At 44.2% G+C, this 22724-nt stretch overlaps 1 protein-coding gene across 2 annotated transcripts in view; it reads left to right on the top strand.

The window, feature by feature from the left end:
- Window positions 1-22724, top strand: part of RAB40B (RAB40B, member RAS oncogene family) — a 64185-nt gene that overhangs the window by 24752 nt on the left and 16709 nt on the right. The window lies entirely within an intron of this gene.

Here is a 22724-nt window from a genome sequence, read left to right as displayed (position 1 = left end):
CTCTGCCTGTTGCCTGCTGTGGGACCTTGGGCAAGTGGCTTCCCTGGGCCTCAGTTTCCTTGGCTCTGAAATAGGGATTCAGTACCTATTCTCCCTCCTACTTAGACACTGAGCCTTATGTGGGACCTGAATTGATCCAACCTAATTTAGCTCAGAACTTAATCCAGTGTTTGGCACATGGTAAATGCTTAAAAAGTATTTATTGCTCTTACCGATCATTATTATTATGATCAGTATTTAAGGAGTTTCAGAGAAGGAGATTCCATCATCTGGGTTAATTATCCATGCTAATGTCTAATAAATCTCACTTTGAGAACATTTTTCTAGCCCCTAAATAAATTTCCTCATGCTAACAGCTGGTTGCTTTCTTCTGGGTAAGAAACCTTCATACATTTGAAGACTGTCATTAAATGGTCCCATTTCTTCACAACTGACTCATCCCAGTTCCTCTAACATTTCCCACTGAGATCTTTTCCCAACCCTTTAATCATCCTTGTGGCTCATCTCTAAACTCTGTCCAATCAAGTCAATCAGTGGGAAGCCAAGCGCAGATAAAGAAAGTTAAGGGTAGTCAAAGGATTATCGCAAGGGTCCTGTGTTCTGAAGTACTGATTTCACCTCCTCCTATCATGTTCACTTTTTATTTTTAAATTATTGTGGTGTTTGCTAAGCACTTACTATGAGCCAGGCACTGTACTGAGTGCCGGGGTGGGTGCAAGCAAATCAGATTGAATACAGAATAAACTGTTAGAAAGCTGACATTCAAGTCCTGTCCATCATGATCAGCCAGATCTTTTTCTGCCCCATTTGCTCATCACTCAGTAAGTGGCATTTATTGAGTGCTTACTGTGTGCAGGGCACTATACTAAGCATTTGGGAGAGTACAATGCAGCAGAGTTGGTAGATAGGATCTCACCCCTCAAGGAGCTAACATGGCTAATCCTTGTTCATCTTGCATTTGTTTAGTTTTATTTCTTTCCTCCCAAAGGAAACTACACTCTATTTGTTCAATCAATCAGTGGTATCTATTGAGCACTTGCCATGTACAGAGCACTGTACTAAGTGCTTGGAAGAGTATATTATAACAGAGTGGATAGATAATGTTCCTTGACCACAGTGAGCTTACAATCTAGCGGGGAAGACAAACAAATATAAATAACTCATAGTATCTACTTTATAGATAGGTATAGAAATCCTGAGGGTGGGGTGAATATCAAATGCCTGAAGGTCACAGATCTAAATGGCCAAGTGATCCAAGACTTCTAGTCTTAGCAAGCTTGTCAGGACTTCTGTACAAGCTCATGAGAGTGATGAACCCTCTGGTTCAGGGGAAAAAAAAAATTGGTCTTGAACTCTGCTTACCCACTGCTGATGCTTCAGACTTGAAGCTTATGCAGTCTTGGTTAGCCTGAAGGTTGGTGAACCAAGGGCCTTTATACACAGAGAACTACAGTTACTTTTTTTTCCCCAGTAGTGTCTGTAAAGTGCTTATTAAGTGCCAGGCACTGTACTGAGCTCTGGGGTAGATCCAAACTAATCAGGTTGGGTCCAGGTCATGAACAAATGAGGTCAGACACAGTCCCTGTCCCACACGGGGCTCGCAATCTTAATCCCAATTTTACAGATGAGGAAAGTGAGGCACAGAGAAGTGAAGTGGCTTGCCCCAGGTCCCACAGCAGACAAGTGGTGGAGCCAGAATTAGAACTCAAGTCCTTCTGACTCCCAGGCCAGTAATCTATCCACTAGGCCACACTTCCTCTGCTTTTCAGTTACCTTTTGTGGGGAATTTTTCGGAACTCTTCCAGTCTCCCATAATATGCTCTAAAGGGATTTTTTTTTTACTTCATTAAAGTTCCGAATTTGGAAAATCAGCAAAAGATCCAGGAAATGTACTCCCTAAACAGTGCTAATGGTTGAATGTTAGACCGCAGCCTAGCAACAGGAAACGTCAGCTGGGGTCTCTCTTTCAACTCAGTCCTTTAACTTGGATTATTTTTTTCTGCCTGGCTAATCACACAGAAGATCTTAGCACTGATTTAGCCGGGAGACAAAGTCTGGAATCCATTTTACCACAAAGAGTGGGACAACTGAGAAGCCGCATGATGTAGCGAATAGAGTTCGGGCCTGGGAGTCACAAGGACCTGGGTTCTGATCCCGGCCCTGCCACTTGCCTGCTGTGTGACCTTGGGTGACTCACTTCACTTCTCTGCACCTCAGTTACCTCATCTGTAAAATAGGGATTAAGACCATGAGCTCCACATGGGACAGGGATTGTGTCCAATCTGATTGGCTTGTATTTACTACAGCATTTAGTACAGTGCCTGGAACATAGGTGATTAACAAATGCCATTATTGTACTTTCTCAAGTACTCCTACTCTGTTGTATTGAACACTCCAAAGCACCTAATGCAGTGCTCTGCACACAGTTAATACTCAATAAATGCCATCGGTTAATTGATTGACTGGTTAATAGGAATCTCCAAGGGCCTTTTTAGAGAGAGTTTTTTGCTTTTGTTCTTGTGGGGGGAGAAATTCTACAGAATTTGTGGATCTCGGCCGTGGCCATCTGACAGACTAGACCACTGACCTTAATCAATCAACAGTATTTATTGAGCACCTACTATGTGCAGAATGCCCCGGGTGCTTTGTGTCTGCATATCTCTCTCTTCTTTGAGGTCATCAAACATTCAGAGCACTGTTCTAAGAATTAGACACATTCCCTGCCCATAACAAGCTTAGTCTACTCTCTAATTGTGGATTTTATGATTTTATACACATTATAAATACGAAAAATCACTGAACATTGTATGTGGATTGATTGGAGTTTAGGAAAAAAAGTTTCAAGAGACACTTTACTAATTCAACTCTTCTTCACTTTGTCCACTTGGGAATACAGCAACCTGTCTGACTTCACCAAGCTTCCCTGCCATCTGATGACCCTAAGGTTCCCAGTTTCTTCTACCGAATCTTTTTCCTCACTGGTAATCAAGTGTAAGGGGTGGACAGTTATTTGTCTTTTATTTTTGCCTCTTAAACCAATCTCCCTGTGGGTTCTGATGCACAGAGTGCAGATCTTCATCTTCACATTTGAGATAAGCGATCAGATGCTCAGGGAATAAACAGGATCATTTCTGAAGATAGAGCCTGGAGGAGTTCCCCAAAGCCAGTGCAACTTGTATCGTGTTCCTAATAATGAAAGCAGTCTGTCACCAATTCCTGTCAGTTCATCCTTCGCCATGTCGCTAAAATCCACCCTTTCCTCTCCATCCAGATTGCTACCATGTTCATCTAAGCCCTTATTCTATCCCACTTTGATCACTGAATCTGTCTCCTCCCTGCCTCCAGTCTTTCCTCTCTCCAGTCCGTACTTCACTCTGCTGCCCGATCATTTTTCTACAGAAGAGTTCAGTCCATGTTTTTCTCTCCCCCCCCCCCCCCCCTTAAGAACCTCCAGTGGTGGCCTCCAGTGGGACAGGGATGGTTTTCAATTTGATTACCTTGTATCTACCCCACTGCTTAGTACGGAGTTTAGCAATTAGCAAATGCTTAAGTACTATTAGCAGAAAAGTACTGCTATATCTGCGCTGGGGAAATATAAAATACAATATATATACATAGTCGTTGTTCCACAAGGGGCTTGCAGTCTAAGAAGGAGGGAGTGCAGGTTTTGAATCCACGGTTTTTAAAGAGGAGGAAATGGAGGTACAGAGAAGTTAAATGACATGTCCAAGTTCACCGAGTGGGTAAGTGGCAGGGCCTGCATTAGAGCCTGATGGTCCTTTCATTTGGCACATAGTAAGCGCTTAACAAATACTATTATTATTATCCATCGCTTCGTCCTTGTTTGCGGGGTCACGCTTCTGGCCATGATTGCCATCTGCAGTCGGTGAAAGTAAAAGCTGAAACTGTCCTTTCAAAACTGCAGTCGATCATTCAGTGGGATCTAGTGAGCATTGACTTTGCAGAGCACTGTACTGAACACTGGGGAGAGTACAGGACAACAGAGTAAGAAGTCACATTCCCTATGGACAAGGAAGCAGTACGCCCTAGTAGAAAGAGTTTAGGTCTGGGTTCTAATCCCAGCTCTGCCACTTGCTTGCTGTGTGACCTTGGGCAAGTCACTGAACTTCTCTGTGCCTCAGTCTTTCTCCTCTGTAAAATGGTGTTTAAATCCTACGCCCGCCTCTTTAGACTTCAAGCCCCACGTGGGACGGGAACTGCATCCGTCCTGACTTGTATCTACCTCAGTGCTTAGGGCAGTGCTTGACAGAGTGTGCTTTTAACAAGTACCACAATTTTTGAGGAGTTTACGTGAAGATCGGCTGTTGGTTTACAGCTGCCGATTTGCAGAACTTGGGTCTAATGCGAGATTGATTTTTAGACTTCCGTGGTACCCTGAAGCCTCTGCTCACAAAAAGCTACTTGACACCAGTTCAGGTTTTTCACAGCAAAAAATAAAGCATTTTGATTCCCCTTATATAACTCTTTTCGGATTACAGAAATCTTACCTCTTCCCTGCTCCGGGCTTGGCAGTCCTCAGCCCCCAAAACTGCTTTCAAATTTGGGAAGGGGGAGACTAAACTGGGTAAGTTGGGGAAAACAGGAAGTTGCTAGGGAGGAGGAGGAAGAGGGAGGGGCTTGGGGGAGAAGGGGATCTTCCCTTTTTGGTCCACTGTCAAGGGTCTGGCCTTGGATCTCCATTCTTTCACTCCCCTCCTCTCTGCCCCCTGCTCCTTGACTTGGTGACCCGGGGATGAGGGGCAGGAATGGTGCAACTAAGGTGGTGGAACATGATGGGAGCTGGATGAGAACCTGGCAAGTATGGGAGGATGTGAATTTGGGGCGCAGAAGACTTGAACAGTTGGGTTGTTGGGGGAGGCTACCTTTTCTGTTACCTGTTAAGCACTCACTATGCTCCAGGCATGTACTAAGCTCTGGAGGGAGGTACAAGCTAACCTGGTTGGGCACAATTCCTGTTCCACATGGGGCTCGCAGTCTTAATTTTACCCCATTTTACAGATGAGGGAACTGAGGCACAGAGAAGCCAAGTGACTTTCTCAGGGACAAAGAGCAGACAAGCGGTGGAGCCAAAAGTGGGATCCAGGTCCTCTGACTCCCAGGCCCGAGTCCTTTCCCTTAGGCCATGCTAAAGTTCCCATAGTTCGGTCATTCAGTGGCATTTATTGGGTGCTTACTACATGCAGAGCACTGTGCTGAGCGCTTGGGAGAGTAAAGTCCAAAATAATTAGCAGACACGTTCCCTGTCCATAACATGCTTACAGTCTCGACGGGGAGACAGATGATAGTATGAATAAATGACTAATTTCTAATGTGTAATTGATAGCTATGTACATAAGTGTGGGTATGGGGTTGGGGCGAATATCGAATGTCCAGAGGTCATAGATCCAAGTACTTAAGTGGTGCAGAAGGGAGAGCAAGAAGGGGAAAAGAGGACTGAATCAGGGAAGCCCTCTAGGAGGAGATGAGAACTTAATAATGTGTTGATATCATGCTTTAATAGTTGAGTTAGAAAGAAGATGTAATCTAGGAGTCTTCTAAAGGGGTTAAAGCCCTCTGATAGGTCACTTTTGACACATCTGAATTTATTTTTGCCTAAAATTTCACATGCAGCGTGATCTAGTAGAGGAGCACAGGGCAGGGAGTCAGGACCTGGGTTTTAATCCCAGCTCTGCCACTTGTCTGCTATGGGGCCTTTGACAAGTCACGTCATTTCTCTGGGCCTCAGTTACCTCATCTGGAAAATGCAGATTAAGCCTATGAGTCCCATATAGGAGAGAGATTATGAGCTTTCTGATTATCTATCTCGTTCAGCACTTAGTACAGTGCTGGGAACATAGTATATGCTTAACACCATTTAAAAAAAAAAAAAAAGCATGCAGTTAGTTAATTGTACCCCAAATAGAGCGACACAGCAGGTTACATTTTTCTTTACCAAATGCATATCCGTTGATTGTGTCAGCGCCAGATTACACATGTTAAACTCAGTTGTTGCTAGGGGCTGAGTTATCTGTAATCTCAAAATAGGTCTGGAGGACAGCTTGTGGATATTAATAGTAACAAATCGATATCAGTGAAATATTGTGGACGGCCCCTGCGCACTTCCTTCCTTTGCGATTGTTCATTCATTCACTCGTATTTATTAAGCGCTTGTGGTATTCAGAGCACTGTACTAAGCGCCTGGGTTTGTACAAGTTTGTGGGTTGAGGTAGGGGCTATAACACACATTGGGTGTCCCCTCCTCACCCCCACCCACAGACTGTGGGTTCCTTGAGGGAAGGAAACCTGTCCACCATTTTTGTACTCTCCTAAGCACTTAGCACAGTGCTCTGCACTCAGTAGATGATCAGTAAATGTGATTGATCGATTGGATAGTTTTACTTGCATTTTGTTATTCCTTTTTATCATCAGAAGGAATTGTTCAGTGAAAAAAAGTGAACGGAAGCATTAAAATACCAAGAAAGAATGAAACCTATTTGGGGTATTTACTGACCTAGCTATCCTAATTTTGGATCCTAGCTATGCTGATCATTTAGAGTATTACAAATATATCAAAATGGAATCAATCAGTATATTTTAATCAGCCCTTACCTGGGGTGGAGCACTGCTGTAAGCGCTGGGGACATTACAATAGAGTTGGTAGAAATCATCCAAGCCCACAATGCAAGGGAGCCGTTTCCTGTTTTTGGAATTATGATACTTTGCCCGTAACATCTTTATCCTTGAATGTTAATCAAAATCCCTGTTAGATGTTTCTTTAATGAGCAATTGTCTTGGGTGGATTATTATTATTATTTTTTTTGTGGAAGGGGAGGCGGGGGGAGGAGGGAGAAGCCAAATGGATGTTTGCAGCTGTTCTTCCTCCTAAAGAGGAAAGTTTAGTGTTGTGATTTCCCAGGGCTAGATAGGTCCTCGGTGCCTCACAGATAAAAACAGAAGGTTGCGTCACTATGCCTTAGTAAGTATAGAGACGGGGCAGGATGAAATACCATCTCTGCTGTGTATTTTACTGTCTTCAGGCTTTTCAGTCTGGTTGAAAGCAGCATGGCCTAGTGGAAAGAGGACCTGGGTTCTAATCCCAGGTCCGCCACTTGTCTGTTGTCTGCTTTGTGACCTTGGGCAGGTCATAACTCTGTGCCTCAATCCCAGCTCTGCCGCTTGTCTGCTGTGAGATCTTGGGCAAATCAGTTCACTTCTCAATGCCTCAGTTTACCTCAGCTGAGCCCCATGTAGGATAGGGACCCCGTTGGCTTGTATTCAGCCCAGTGCTTAGTACAAGCAGCATGGCTCATTGGAAAGAGCACGGGCTTTGGAGTCAGAGGTCATGAGTTCGAATCCCGGCTCTGCCACGTGTCAGCTGTGTGACAGTGGGCAAGTCACTTCACTTCTCGGTGCCTCAGTTACCTCATCTGTAAAATGGGGATTAAGACTGTGAGCCCCACGTGGGACAACCTGATTCCCCTGTGTCTACCCCAGCGCTTAGAACAGTGCTCGGCACATAGTAAGCGCTTAACAAATACCAACATTATTATTTATTATTATTACAATGCCTGGCACATAGTAAGTTCTTAACAAATACCATGATTATTATTATCTGTAAAATGGGGATTAAATCCTACTCCTTCCTAGTTAGACTGTATTCCCCATGGGGCTCAGGGACTGTCTCCCTGATTATCTTGTAGCTATCCCGGCAGTTAGTACTTAGTAAGTACTTATGAGAAGCAGTGTGTCTTAGTGGCAAGAACACAGGCTTGGGAATCAGAGGGCATGGGTTCTAATTCCAGTTCCACCACTTATCTGCTGTATGACTTTGGGCAAGCCACTTAACTTCTCCGTGCCTCAGTTATCTCATCTGTAAAGTGGTGATAAAGAGTGTGAGCCTCACATGACAACCCCCATTACCTTGTACCTACTCCAGCGCTTAGAACAGTGCTTGGAACATAGTAAGTGCTTAACAAATACCATTATTATTATTAAGTACCATTAAAAAAAAAATCACACACCCCTGCTTTAACCAGGAAAGCCACTCTGGAACTGATAATACTTGTAGTTTCCTTTTTTTTTCCAAAACAAAGCTCTTCCTGCATTATGCAGCTTGATGAACCATTTTAGAGCCCAATATCTGAAGTACAGGAATAAATTGATGGGTTGGGAACATGGAAAAAAAAAATCAAAATTCTATTCATCCACAGTGTTGTTTTCCAGGAGTTTAGTAGCAGGCTGTGGTAAATGATTTCAAGCTAAAATTATTCTGTTGTCACAGATATTGCTGAGTTGTTGAGGGCAGTGCTTCATATATAGTTTTTATATACAGTACCTGGTGCATATGGTCCATTTGGTTTGATATGTTTTCCAATTGGGTTGTAGAGGGGTTTTGGGGTGGGGGGGGGGGGCTTCATAATTTAATTGCTTTTTAAAAATTTCAATTGTTTTGGGCTTTTTTCCTTCCTAAGAGTCCTGAAAGGCAAATAAATGACAAACAGTAATGATTAACAAACGGCCCAGCCTCGTTCTTAAACTGAGATAATCAACACATAACATTCCCCATGATGATTCAGAAACTGTGTAGGCGGTTGAAATAGAATATTGATAGGTTCATGTTTGGGGCTGGGGGGAAGTCTAAAATAACCTGATTCTCAGCTGAGAAGTAGCAGTGGAAAGAGCATGGGTCTGGAGTCAGGAAACCTGGGTTCTAATCCTGGGATCACCAATTGCTTGCTGGGTTAGTTTCCTCAACTGTAAAATGGGCGATTAAACATCTTTCCTCTCCCACAAGATCGGGTGCTCCATTTGGGACAGGGATTGTTGCTGATGTGATTAAATTGTATCTACCCCAGCACTTAGTATAAGTGCAGGCACATAAAGAGAGCTAAAGAAACACCACAATTATTATTAGTTTTCTTATTTTTCAATATGGAGTCAGCTTCTTTCAGGGGAAAAGATGCATCTCAAAAGCAAGTTAGGTATTTTATGAAGCTGCCAATTGGATCGCAAATCATAAATTACTATTGAGCAGCATTATACATTTTTTGTTTGTTTTTCTTAAATCATGGTATTTTTTTTAAGCATTTACATATGTGCCGCGAACTAAGCACTGGGGTAGAGCCAAAATTATCAGGTCAGACATAGTCCCTGTCCTACATAGATCTCAGAGTTTAAGAAGGAGCAAGAACAGATATTGAATCCTATTTTACAGATGAGGAAAATGAGGCCCAGAGAAGTGAAGTGACTTGCCCAAGGTTACTCAGCCAGCAGGTGGTAGAGCTGAGATTGAACCCAGGACCTATGCTGCCTCCCAGGCTCTTCCCACAAGGCCTCACTGCGTCCCCATCAAAACTGCTACCTCTGCAAGACCTTCAGCCTCGCCCCCCCCTAAATAGGGAATTGCTTGTTGATTTAAAAAAGGTAAGGATTGGTATTTTTAGTGGTATTTGTTAAGCTCATACTATGCACCAGGCACTGTAAGCACTGGGTAGATCCAAGATAATCAGGTAGAACACAGTCCACGTCCTACATGGGGCCCCATTTCCCGACGAGGCACTGAGGCCCAGGGAAGTTGAGCGGCTCTCCTAAGGTCACACCGCAAAGTGGCAGAGGTGGCACTGGAACCCAGAACCTCTGACTCCCAGGCCCCCCACTCTTTCCCCTAGGCCAGAGCCAGAAGCTTCACATCTTTCAAAGAATGATAATAGTATTTTTCAAGTGCTTACTAAGTGTACCGTACTAAGTCCTGGGGTGGATACAAGCCAAGCAGGTTGGACGCAGTCCAACCCAAAAGCCAAGGAAGGGAGTGACTCAAAGCCATTCGAAGACTCGAGTCCACCCCTTGAGGTGAGGAGAGCAGGTGTGAGTCAAATGGCAGAGAAGCAGCCTGGCTCAGTGGAAGGAGCCCGGGCTTGGGAGATGGAGGTTGTGGGTTCTAATTCTGTCTCTGTAACTTGTCAGCTGTGTGACTTTGGGTAAGGCACTTCACTTCTCTGTGCCTCAGTTACCTCATCTGTAAAATGGGGATGAAGACTGTGAGTCCCACATGGGACAACCGGTTTACCTTGTATCTCCCCCAGTGCTTGGAACTACAGGCATGTAGTAAATGCTTAACAAATACCATCATTATTATTATTATGTCTGACAAGTCTTTCAGGGACGGAGAAGGAGGCTGACCACCCCCCCCCCAGCCCCCGTGTTTGGACACAGGGTGGATACTAAATGCCCCAAATGGAAATCTCAGTCCTCTTTTGACCCCCTTTGAGGGTGAGGATCCATTGATTCATTCAATCGTATTTAAATAATTACGGTATTTGTGAAGCGCTTACTATGTGCCAGCCACTGTACTAAGAACTGGGGTGGATGCAAACAAATCAGGTGGGATGTAGATCCTGTCTCCCACGGGACTCTCAGCCTGAATCCTCATTTTACAGATGAGGTAATTGAGGTGCAGGGAAATGAAGTGACTTGCCCAAGGTCACGCAGCAGACAAGTGATGGAACTGAGATTAGAACTCATGACTTTCTGACTCCTGGGCCCTTGCTCTATCCACTACGTCATGCTGCTTCCCACTGAACTCTTACTGTGTGCAGAGCACTGAACTAAGCACTTGGGAGAGTACAGTACAACAATATGGTTGATTCGGCCATTGCTCACAACTGGAAGCTCTTCAGGTCATGCAGCTATTGTTGTTTTTTGTTTAAATGGTATTTGTTTCGCGCTTACTATGTGCAGGCACTGTCCTAAGCACTGGGTAGATACTCTGGGACACAGTCCCTGTCCCACGTGGGGGCTCACAGCCTTAATCCCCATTTTACAGATGAGGTTACGGAAGAAAGGAGAAGTGAAGTGTCTTGCCTAAGGTCACACAGCAGACAAGGGGTGGAGCTGGGATTAGAGTCCGGCCTTTAACCCCTAAGCACACTGCCTCTCCTGTGGCTGTTGCTATACCCCGATTTCTGCAGCTTTCCACAGATCTCCCATAGGAAAGAGTCCCTGTCCCACACTGGTCTTCCGATCGAAGGAAGAGGGAGAAGAGGTATTGAAATGCCATTGTACAGATGAGGAAACTGAAGCATAAGAAATGTTAAGTGATTCTCCCAGGTGGCAGCACTGGGACTGGAACCCAGGTCCTCTGCATCTCAGATCAGTGTTCTTTCCACCAGGCCTAATTATTTTTCCCCTTCCTCTACCAAACTGCCAGACCTCAGCTCTCCCCCATCCTCAAGACCTTTAGGAAAGATTGCATCTTCCAGGAAACCTTCCCAGATTAATTTTTCTTCCCCTCAGTTTTTATCCCCCCAACTATCATCTCAGCACTTTGACATTTCTACCCTCCTGTTCCCCTTCCGTACTTATCAATTTATATGCTCGGCTTTTTAAGCGCTCTTTCCTAATATCTGCAGATGTTATGAGTCCGACTCCCCCGTTATATTGTAAGCTCCTTGTGATCAGTGATTGTGTCTGCAACAGCTGTGCCAGTCTCCCAAGAACTTACTACAGTCCCCCAGAACCAGTAGGTGCTCAGTAAATAGTGATTTTTTTTTTTCAGTGGCTTTAGAACTTGGCTCCTCAGCTGTAACACCTAGACACCATCTCCCCACGATTCCATCTTCAGAACGGAACATAAATCCAGATGTCACCCATTTCAAGAAAAGAATCTTGGGAAATGGTTATGTTTATACTATACTCTCCCAAGTGCTTAGCACTGCACACAGTAAGCGCTCAGTAAATTACAATCAAATTAATGCATGAAGTGGGGAGGTAGTGAAGAGAGAGGGAGAATATTGGGTCCCTACATTTTCCAGCAGGTTTGCTGGCTGTTTTTGTTTTTTTTCTTTTTTGTCCTTTGTACTCAAAGAAGCCACTGATAATGAAATTGATGTTTGGGTGTGGGGCAATACAGGTCAGTCAGCCCGTCAATTGTATTTATTGAGGGTTTACTGTGTGCAGAGCACTGTACCGAGCGCTTGGGAAAATACAGTATAATATAACACACATTCCCCGCCAAGAACGAACTCACAGTTTAGAAGGGAAGACAGACCTTAATATAAATAAACTACAGATACGGACACAAGTCCTGTGGGGCTGGAAGGGGGAAAGAATGAAGACAAAGTCAGAGTGATGCAGAAGGGAGTGGGAGAAGAGGAAAGGAGGTCAATGAGAGAAATAAAATCTTGGCCATCCTGGGCACACAAAGACAGTTCTTTATTGTGCTGTAGTGTCTGTTGAATGCAGTGCCTGGTGCTGTTTTGTTTTTTTTACCTCCTTGTCTCACCCTTTCTAGAAGCAACATGGCTTAGTGAATAGAACAGGGACCTAGCAGTCAGGAGGACCTGGGTTCTAAAACCACATGTCTGTTAATGTGACCTTGTGCAAGTCATTTCACTCCTCTGGGCCTCATTTACCTCATCTGTATAATGGGGATTAAGAATGTGAGCCCCATGTGGGACAGGGACTGTGTCCAACCTGATTAACTTGTATCTACGCCAGTGTTTAGAGCAGTGCTTGTCTTATAGGACGCGCTTAACAAGTACCATAATTATTATTATTAATATTATTAGGGTATTGCCCGAACTGTGCCACTCCTTTAATAATAATGATAATTACAGTACTTGTTAAGTGCTTACTATGTGCCCAGCACTGCTCCGTGCTGAGGTAGATGCAATTTTAATCAGGTTGGACACAGTCCTTGTCCCAGATTGGGCTCATACTTTTTTAATCCCCATTTTTAAAAGATAAGGTAATTGAGGCACAGAGAAGTGACTTGCCCAAGGTCACACAGCAGACAGGTGGTGGAGCTGGGATTAGAACCCATGACCTTCTGACCCCAAGGCCCAGGCTGGATCCAGTACACCATGCTTCTTTATTGAAGTGTGCCCTTCTTGGTCTGCCTGATCCTTCTGACTCCCGGTTCCCGGCTGAAGTGTGTTACCATCTGAGGTTCTGTCCTACACCATCTTTAAATTGTCTCCTCTGTCCTACTTGCCTTCAGTTTTCAATTTCAGCTTCCCGTAGAGCGGTTATTTGGGTATCCCGTGGCCATCCTCCCAGTAAAACTGGGCCGGGGCAAACAGCGCTTCAAAGTCAGAGATTGATTCGGTCACCTGTGATCCCGGCTCGCCGTTTGATGTTAAGAATGGCCCATGAGCCCATCGGCATCAAAGCCATAGAGAGAAGGAGGGATTGGTCTGGCCATAAAGAATATGATCGGCCACTTTTACTGTGCCGGAATGGGCAGCGGTATATTTGGGCTACCAAAACCTGAACCTCGGTAGCTCTCCCAGCTGCTCCTGCCATTCACCTCTATTGCAGCAAAGCGGCCTGGTTGGTCGACGGGGATCGTGCTTGATTTAACTCCTTCCAAACGGGTGTCCTGCTGACTGCAAGCCTGGAAGACCTAAATGTGGGTAATGTAATAAGAGTTTCCATTTGATGTTCAAAGAGCCGCAGAAGCAGCTTGACTTAGTGGCTAGAGCACGGCCCTGGGAGTCAGAAGGACCTGGGTACTAAACCTGGCTCTGCCGCAAGTCTGCTCTGTCACCTCAGGCAAGTCACTTCACTTGGTCTGTGCCTGTTACCTCGTCTGTAAAATGGGGATAAGAATGTGAGCTTTGTGTGGGACAGGGATGGTGTCCAACCTGATTAACTTGAATCTACCCCAGCACTTACAACAGTGTTTGGTACATAGTAAGCACATAAGTGCCATAATTAATTAATTCAGTCTATCTCCTCTCCCGGCCTTTGTCTAGCCAGAGGGGTCGAAGAGGAGGGGAATGAGGAGTGCTCCCAACTGTGAGCCCCATGTGGGACATGGACTCTGCCTGACCTGATGACTTTGTAACTACCCTGGCGCCTAGAACAGTGCCTGGCACATAGTAAGTGTTTAACAAATACCATAAAAAAGAGCTCCAATCAACCCAGCTGGCCCTGAAATTGACCACTAATTTTGGAAAATGTGGCTGCATGTTTCGGGAGTATCCCGGTGAATGCCATTTCCTAAAAAATAAGAACCAAAAAACCCCCCCTTCATTTTGCTATCCATAGAAGCAGCTTATACTGCTGACCCATGTGTGCCTGAGAATCAAAATGATGCCAATTTTAGGCTTGCTAATCTTACATTACCCCTTCAACTCTAGCCCGTCCTTAAAACTGTTTCAAATTGGAAAGTCTATTCCAGTTGACACGTAAGAAGTCTGAACCGAAACTGAGGAGTAACGGCAGTCGTTTGGAATGGACTTGGGTTAAGATTGGAGAGAGATACTTGGAAAATAGTTAATGCGAAGTAATTTTTAGCTGTATTCACCTCCTCCCAGTATAATTGCGAATATAAATGAGGGAGACATGGGAAAAATAGATGCAAACATCTGTTTTAGCAGTATAACACAAAGGGAAATTCCATGTGTTGCTTGAGTCGTAGTATTTATTAAGTGCTTACTGTGTGCAGGGCCCTGAAGTAAGCACTTGGGGAAAGTACAACACAGTGGAGTTGGAAGACTTGATTCCTTCCCACAAGGAGCTTTTACAGTCTACAGGAGTAGATAGACATTGAATTACAGAGGGGGCAGAAATAGAGTATAAGGGTATGGAAAGCAGCACGCTGAAGTGGCTAGAACCCAGGCCTGGGAGTCAGAAGGCCATAGGTTCTAATCCCGGCTCCACCATTCATTCATTCAATTGTATTTGATTGCTTACTGTGTGCTACTGTGCTTACTGTGTAATAGTGGACTGAAGGGGGAATGTAAATTCCAGGTCTTGGGGAGTTTGAGCCTAGATCTGGGGAATCCAGAGATTGGAGGGCGGGATTGGAAGTGTAAGGACTAAGATGAGGTCGGCTTCCACTTCCGCTAATAACAATAACGATTGTACGGGTTAAGCACTTACTCGGGGCCAAGCACTGTTCTTAGCACGGGGGTAGATACAAGTCAATCAGGTTGGATACAGTCCCTGTCTCACATGGGGCTCATGTCCCTATTCCCCATTTTACAGATGAGGGAGCTGACGCCCAGTGAAATGACTTGCCCAAGGTCACTGAGATGGGACTTTCATCAGGGAGTCTTTGGGAGGCTCTTTTCCAGGCTTCAGTTGTCTGTTTAAACTATTAAACAATAGAGGGTTAGGACCGTTGCTTTGTTTTTTCTGAGCACATCACTCAAATTTGTCTATGGACTTCCTTATTCACTGAAGAGCTGCATTTCCTGTTAGGATTAGCCTGATAAAAAATATATTTTTGCCACATGCCAAAGTCAGCATTGGTGACACGAGCTCTGGCAGCAGGGGTGAACTGTATAAAGTTTGTTACCCACCCGAAAACAGTGTGAAGGGATAAAACTTTACGGCTGGGAGGCTGTTTTTATGGACTAACATAAAACATCTCGGAGTGGACTTTTTTTTTTTAAGCACCCACTTTGTGCAACACACTTGAGCTAGGAACAGTCATAGAAAAGCAGTGTGGACTAGTGGAAATGTCCCACCCCATTCTGATCCAAGGAGAATTTTTTTTAAGAGAAGATGAGCAGTAAAGTTTCCGCGGTGTAATGCGAGAATCAGAAGGGCACATTCTGTGACATGAGGCTGCTTCTAAAGAAGCCCTTAAGTCCCCAGACAGTCAGGATTGCTGAGACACGGCTCTCCTCGCCCCCTGTGACCTCTCAGCCCAAGAATAGCTTTCTAGTGTTTCTCGCAAAGGCTACTGAACAGCAGGTTCAGATCCCAAAGCAGGAGACTGGAAATTTGGGAAGCGGGAGGGAAGGGCTGAAGCAGCAACACAGCTGTTGCTTTTACCCCAGTCCCTTCTCCACAGCTGCAGCACCCCTCTGCATCCTCTGTTCTCATTCGGGGTGGGGGACTGGGAGCAGGAATGGATGCAGGGAGAAGCCCACCGGCCTGTGGGACAGTCAGTCAATCAATTGTTTTTATTGAGTGCTTTACTGTGTGCTGACCACTGTTCTAAGTGCTAGGGAGACAGTAAGACAATAGAACAGACTCGTTCCCTGCTCACAACGAGTTTAGAGGGGGAGATGGACATTAATATAAATAAATAAATGACAGATATGTACATAAGTGCTGTGGGGCTGGGAGGGGCAATGAATAAAGGGAGTAAGTCAGGGTGACGCAGAAGGGAGCAGGAGAAGAGGAAAGGAGGGCTTAAGGAAGGCCTTTTGGAAGAGATGTGCTTTCAATATGGCTTTGAAACGAGGAAGAGTAACTATCTGTCAGATATGAGGGTGTTCCAGGCCAGAGGCAAGATGTGGGCGGGAGGTCGGTGGCGAGATAGACAAGATGGAGGCACAGTGAGAAGGTTGGCATTGGAGAAGCAAAGTGCGCAGGCTGCTCATTACCTCTCCCCTGGCCTGGCATTCATTTGCTTGGTACTGGATGATGATGATGATGATTTTTTTTATGCTACTTGTTAAGTCCTTACTATGTGCCAGGCACTGTACTAAGCACTGGGCTTGATAGAAGCTTACAATATACAAGTGTGTTGGACACATGGGGCTCGCAGTCTTAATCCCCATTTTTTTTGGTTAACGGATCTGAGCCACAGAGAAGTGAAATGACTTGCCAAAGATCACACGAGACAAGTGGTGGAGCTGGGATTAGAACCACTTTTTCCCCTAGGCCACAATGCTTACCAGAAATATTTGCCTGGCCTTGGGAAAAATTAGGTGCCCAAGATTTCACCTCCTTTAGCTGATTTTTTAAATTTTCTTTCCCACTGGCTCTGAGAGAATGCTTCCCAATTTCCCTTTAGCAATTCTTTTTTTCTACGGAAAAAAAAAAAAACTTCACTGTGGAGTTGGTCCAATTGTTAAATGTTGTTCTGAGCAGGCTTCAATCTGGGCAACTACTACAGTAAATCCTGCCCACCTAAACTCCTCTGATTACTTGGACTTGAGTCAATGTTTTTCATTTGTGGGACTAAATTATGCCGTATTGTTCTCCGGTAACAGAAAAGTTCGGTTTCACCATGGAGATGACGGTGTACTGAAAGTAATTATTTTTATAATTTGTCAGTCCATTGTCGGACCCAAATAAAAACCACTAGGAAGACTACATTTGGCTTTAATGTCGTTTCCCACGCTGAGACAAAACTTAGTTTTTCGTGGAGTTAGGCTAAATGTGGGAGTAGTGTCCTGTTACGACAGAGTTCCCAGGTCCATTCCAGGATTAGGATATTTTGTGGGTTTCCAGATCCAAGATGTGTGGAAGCAGCCTGGCTTAGTGGATAGAGCACAGACCTGAGAGTCAAAAGATCATGGGTTGTAATCCCAGCTCTCACTTGTCGGCCGTGTGACTTTGGGCAAGTTGCTTTGCTTCTCTGGGTTTCAGTTACCTCATCTGTAAAATGGGGATTGAGACTGTGAGCCCCATGTGGGACAGGAACTGCGTCCAATCCAATTTGCTTGTATCCGCCCCAGGGCTTAGTACAGTGCCTGGTACATAGTGCTTAAATACCATAGTTAACATTATTAATATTAGGATGCTCATTTTCAACACTCAGGAGATGACAGTGAGGAAAGTATGGCTTTGTCGGTGAGAAATACTTTACATGGTCTCCAGGGAGAATCTGGTCTGGAGATACATCCACACAGAGTAGGCTTGGCCTCAGTGTGCAGAAAAAACTGTCAACCAATCGATCAATCAATTAATGGTATTTATTGAGCTCTTACTGTGTGCAGAGCACTGTACTAAGTGCTTGGGAGAGTACAATACAACAGAATTAGCAAACATGTTCCCTGCTGGGAAGGAACTGACGGTCTAGAGGGAGAGAAAGACATTAATATAAAGTGATTTATAACGTGTAATTTAAAGATATATATATATATATATATATATATGTATATAAAAGTGTTATGGGGCTGGAGCCCATGTCAAGTACCCCCAAAGGTCCCAGATCGAAGTGCGGAGACAACGTAGAAGGCAGAGTGAGCTGGGGAAAAGAGGGCTCAATCGGGGAAGGCCTCTTGGAGGAGATGTGACCTTAATAATGGTTTGAAGGTGGAGAGAGTGGCCGTCTGGCATATTTGGAGGGAAGGGGGTTCCAGGTTGAGGCAGGATAGAGGAGATCAGGGTGTGGTGAATAAGCTGGCACTAGCGGAGCAGAATATATGGGTTGGAGTAGGAGATGGGTGAGGTGAGGTAGGATGGAGCAAGCTGATTGCTCTGGAGCCGATGGTGAGGAGTTGCTGTCTGGTGAGGAGTTGTTGTCTGGTGAGAAGATGAAGTGGAGGATTGAACAATACCTGGTGAGTATTGGCCCAGCCGCCTCGGCCAAAACCAAGTGAAGGAGAAGTTATTTTCTGGATAATTCAGAATGAGTAATAATTATGGTATTGGTTAGGTGCTTGCTCTGTGTCAAGTTTGAGAAGTAGCATGGCTTAGTGGCAAGAGTCCAGGCTTCGGAAGTCAAGAGGATGTGGGTTCTAATTCCGGCTCCACCACTTGTCTTCTCTGGGCCTCAGTTATCTCATCTGGAAAATGGGGATAAAGACTGTGAGCCCCACATGGGTCAACTCAATTACCTTGTATCTATCCCGGTGGTTAGAACAGTGTTTGGCATATAGTAAGCGCTTAACAAATGCCATTATTATTATTATTAGTATTGTTAAGTACTGTAAGTGCTGGGGTAGATGTAGTGCTTAGAATAGTGCTTTGCACATAGGCACTTAATACCACCATTATTATTATGTAGTCAGACTGGACACCGTCCCTATCCCACATGGGGCTCACAGTCTCATTAGATTGGGTTTTGGTTGTAATTCACATCTTATTTTTTTAATTGATATTTAAGTGCCTATAGTGTGCCAGACACTGTACTAAGGGCTGGAGTAGAATCGAGCAGATCAGGTGCATGTCCCCTGTGGGGTTCACAGTCTTAATCCCTTTTCTAAAGATGAAGTAGCTTAGACCCAAAGAAGTAAAGTGACTTGTTCAAGGTCACACAGCACAAAAGCGGAGGACCCAGGAATGGAACTTAGTTCCTCTTCCCTTCAGATGTGATAACATGGACCTAAAATAAGTGCTGGAAGTCAGCCAGGACCAGCTGGCACTCAGCTCTGGCATAAGAATCAATTATTGGTATTGATTGAGCATTTACTGTGTGCAGAGCACTATACTAAGTGCTTGGGAGAGGACAATACAGCAGAGTTGGTAAACATGTTCTCGCCCCACAAGGAGCTATCTGATGTGTGCTTTTTTTAAACATGATTTTTGTTAAGCGCTTATTATGTGTCACAACCTGCTCTAATCACAGAGATAGGTACAAATTAATCTAGATCAGATATAGTCTCTGTCCCGCAGGAGACTCACAGTCTAAGCCTGTGTGGAGGGGAGAATTAAACCTGATGTGTTCTTGCTGAACACAGAAATTTGTCATGCAGTCAGCCTGAGCTCCAAACCTTCCCAGCGGAGAGGAGAATTAAGTCTCAAGGGAGCTTGCTGAACACAGAAGTTACTGTCGTGTAGACGGCCAGAACTTAGGACCTCTTGAGCGGAGGGGAAAATTGAGACTCGTGCATGCTTGCTGAATACAGAACCCTCGGATGCTTAAACAGATTGAACTCCAGACTGGCTGAGCAGAGGGGAAACTTGAGTACGATGAAGGCTTTATGGTCTTTGGAAGCAGAATCCCTACTGTAAGGGAAAATGACAACTCCTTTTGGAGTGTATATCTTAAGCCACCTTTATTCCTGATCTGTTTAGAGAAAATGCACCCTTTTCGGTGTGCCTATATTGACAAGCATCGCATGGCTACTTAAACACATTCCTCAAGGAAGGCTCACATCTGTTAATTAACCTCTAGGTTCAGAGAGTTAAGAATTCAGTTATGTAAGTGGGGAAACAAGCTGAAAAAACTTTCCATGAATGCAAAACCAATTTTTTCAGGCCAACTTGAAGCAAGCAAAAAAAAAAAAACCACCAAAAAAGCCGAAACAGAAATGGTCAAACATGTTCAGCAAAAATCTCTTTGTACATTATAAAGAAAGGGGCTTCATTCATTTCATTTAACTTTAACTGAATAGATTTAATGTTTACAGGTACAGGTCTGAGAAATGTAAAATATGTGTCAGTGAGCAGAAGCAGAGACCTGAGATTCTTTTTTAGATGATGATACTAATAATTATGCTATTTGTTAAGCACTTACTATGTGCCAAACATTGCATTAAGACCTGGGGTAGATGAAAGATCATCCGCTGGAGGGAGAGCAGGTATTGAATCCCCATTTTGCAGTTGAGGGAACAGAGGCACGAAGAACTGAAATGACTTGCCCGAGCTCACACAGCAGACAAGTAGTAGGGCCAGGATTAAAACCCATGTCATCTGACTCCCAGGCCTGTGCTCTTTCCACTAGGCCACACTGCATCTCTAGATATTTTAATATCAGTTTGAAAGGGCCATTACCTATCTTTGTATGAAATTCTACTTTAAATGAAATGCTTTTAAAAACAATCAATTATCGTGAGTTTGGGATGAAACTTCTAAGCATCCTGACCTGCTGGGTACTGGATAAAATATTTTCTAAACGGTATTTAGAAAAGCAGTAATGGTTTTTATGGAGTTCTCCCTCAATGCTACTACAACAGTAAAAGAATAGCATTTTTTGTCCATCTGTCCCACTAGATTATAAACATCTGGAAAGCAGAGATCATGTTTACTAATTTAATCGTACTCCCCCACGCACTTAATACAGTATATTTCATACAGAGGATGTTCCATAAGTATTCAGTAATATACTTATTCTCCCTCCCTGTGAAACTGTGAGCCCCATGTGGGACAGGTATGTTCCCCTCTAGACTGAGCTCATTGTGGGCAGGAATGTCTGTTGTTGTATTGTACTCTCCAAGCACTTAATACAGTGCTTTGCACACACTCAATAAATATGATTGAATGATAGAACAGATCAGGGGTGATAGTCAATTGTATACATTAGTACAGTGTATGGCATATTGTAAGGGTATACCAAATACCACAGTTATTATTATTTTCATTATTATTACTGATTAACTGAGCACTCACAGGGTCCAACGTATCAGTAAGTATTTGGGAGGTACAAAATGAAGAATGTTAATTTAAGAGGTAGGGATAAAAGCATTTGATTGAGTAATCAAAAAAAATGCTTGCATGTGCAATTGAATAAACATGCCAAGGATGGGCGCATATTGAGGCTGCCCACAAGGGGTTATACTTAAATGAGAGACAGACATAAAAACACGTGCAAAAAAAAAAATCAGAATGAACAAGTTACTGTACACTTTACCTTCAAAATAAGTACAAATGCTAAGAGTGGGTATGAATCCAGTGCTTGATCCATGGTAAGTGCCTAACAAGTACTGCTATTATTACTGTGGTGGCAGTGAGATGTTGGGAGTTAGCTGGGCCTCTTGGAGGTGGAGTTTTCATCATCAATGGTATTTAATCATCAACATCATTGATATTATTTACTGAGCACTTACCATGGGTGGATCATTCAGTTCGTATTTCCCTACTCCTCAGGAACTGCCCGTGGTTGCCCTACTTCCTCCGTGTCAAACAAAAACTCCTTCCCATTGGCTTTTAAGCACTCAATTACCTTGCTCCCTCTGGCATTACCTTCCTTATCTCCTCCTACCACCCAGCCTACACACTTCACTCCTCGAATTCCAAACTACCCACTGTATCTCGATCTCATCTAGCTCAATGCCGACCCCTTGCCGACCTGCCTCTGGCCCTGTCGTATCAGTCAGACAATCACTCTCCCTACCTTCAGCCTTATTAAAAGCACATCTCCTCCTAGAGACCTTTCCCTTAGTCCTCATTTCCTGTTCTCTCATTCCCTTTGGTGTTTCACTTGAACTTAGATTTGTATCCTTTATTCACCCCTCCCTCAGCTCCGTAGCACTTACGTGTATATCTGTAATTTGTATTGTCTGTCTCCTTCTTTAGATTGCAAGGTCATTGTGGACAGGGACCATGTCCACCAACTCTGATATATTATCCTCTCCCAATCGCTTATTACTCTGCACACAGCAAGTGCTCAATACCGTTCAATGATTGATTGGTTTTAACACCGGGAGTGTTATAGCTGGAGTTAATGGGGAGAAAGTTTCAGGCCTGTGTAACAGCTTATTTTGCCAGGAATCTTTTTCCTCACTCTTCTTCCCAGGGATTGGTATCCGAAAGAAAATTCATTTTTTTATGGTACTTGTTAAGCACTTACTATGTGTCAAGGACTGTTTTAAGTGCTGGGGTAGATAGAACTTAATCAGGCCAGACATAGTCCCTGTCCCAGAAGGGGTTCAAGGTCTATGTAGGAGAGAGAACAGATAGTGAATCTCCATTTTGCAGTTGAAGCTGAGGCGCACAGAAGTGAAGTGACCTGCCCAAGGACAACACAGCAGGCAGGTGGTGGAGCTGGAATTAGAACCAGGTCCTCTGGCTCCCAGGCTTCTGCTTTATCCATAAAGGTCAAGCTGTTCCCTTATTTTATTCCCTTATATTTCGCTCTCTGAATGTCCCCTTTTCACAAGGATTAGAACATTGTTTCTCATCTGTGTTTTTTTGGGGTCGAAGCATCTTCCTCCTTCCCCGCCTCCCTCCCTCCTTCTCTTCCTCCCTTCTTTCCTTCCTTCCTTCCTTCCTTCCTTCCTTCTGCCTTGGCATAATAGCCTTCAGCTTTACTCGTTTGAAAATTCTAAGTCCAGTCACATCCAAGAGTGTTTTCAGGCAGTCTCTCCTCTTCT

The sequence above is a fragment of the Ornithorhynchus anatinus genome, chromosome 15 (assembly GCF_004115215.2).
Source record: "Ornithorhynchus anatinus isolate Pmale09 chromosome 15, mOrnAna1.pri.v4, whole genome shotgun sequence".
In the NCBI taxonomy this organism is placed as follows: domain Eukaryota; kingdom Metazoa; phylum Chordata; class Mammalia; order Monotremata; family Ornithorhynchidae; genus Ornithorhynchus; species Ornithorhynchus anatinus.
The sequence above is the reverse complement of the archived record's forward strand: the minus strand, read 5'-3'. Positions and strand labels throughout refer to the sequence as shown.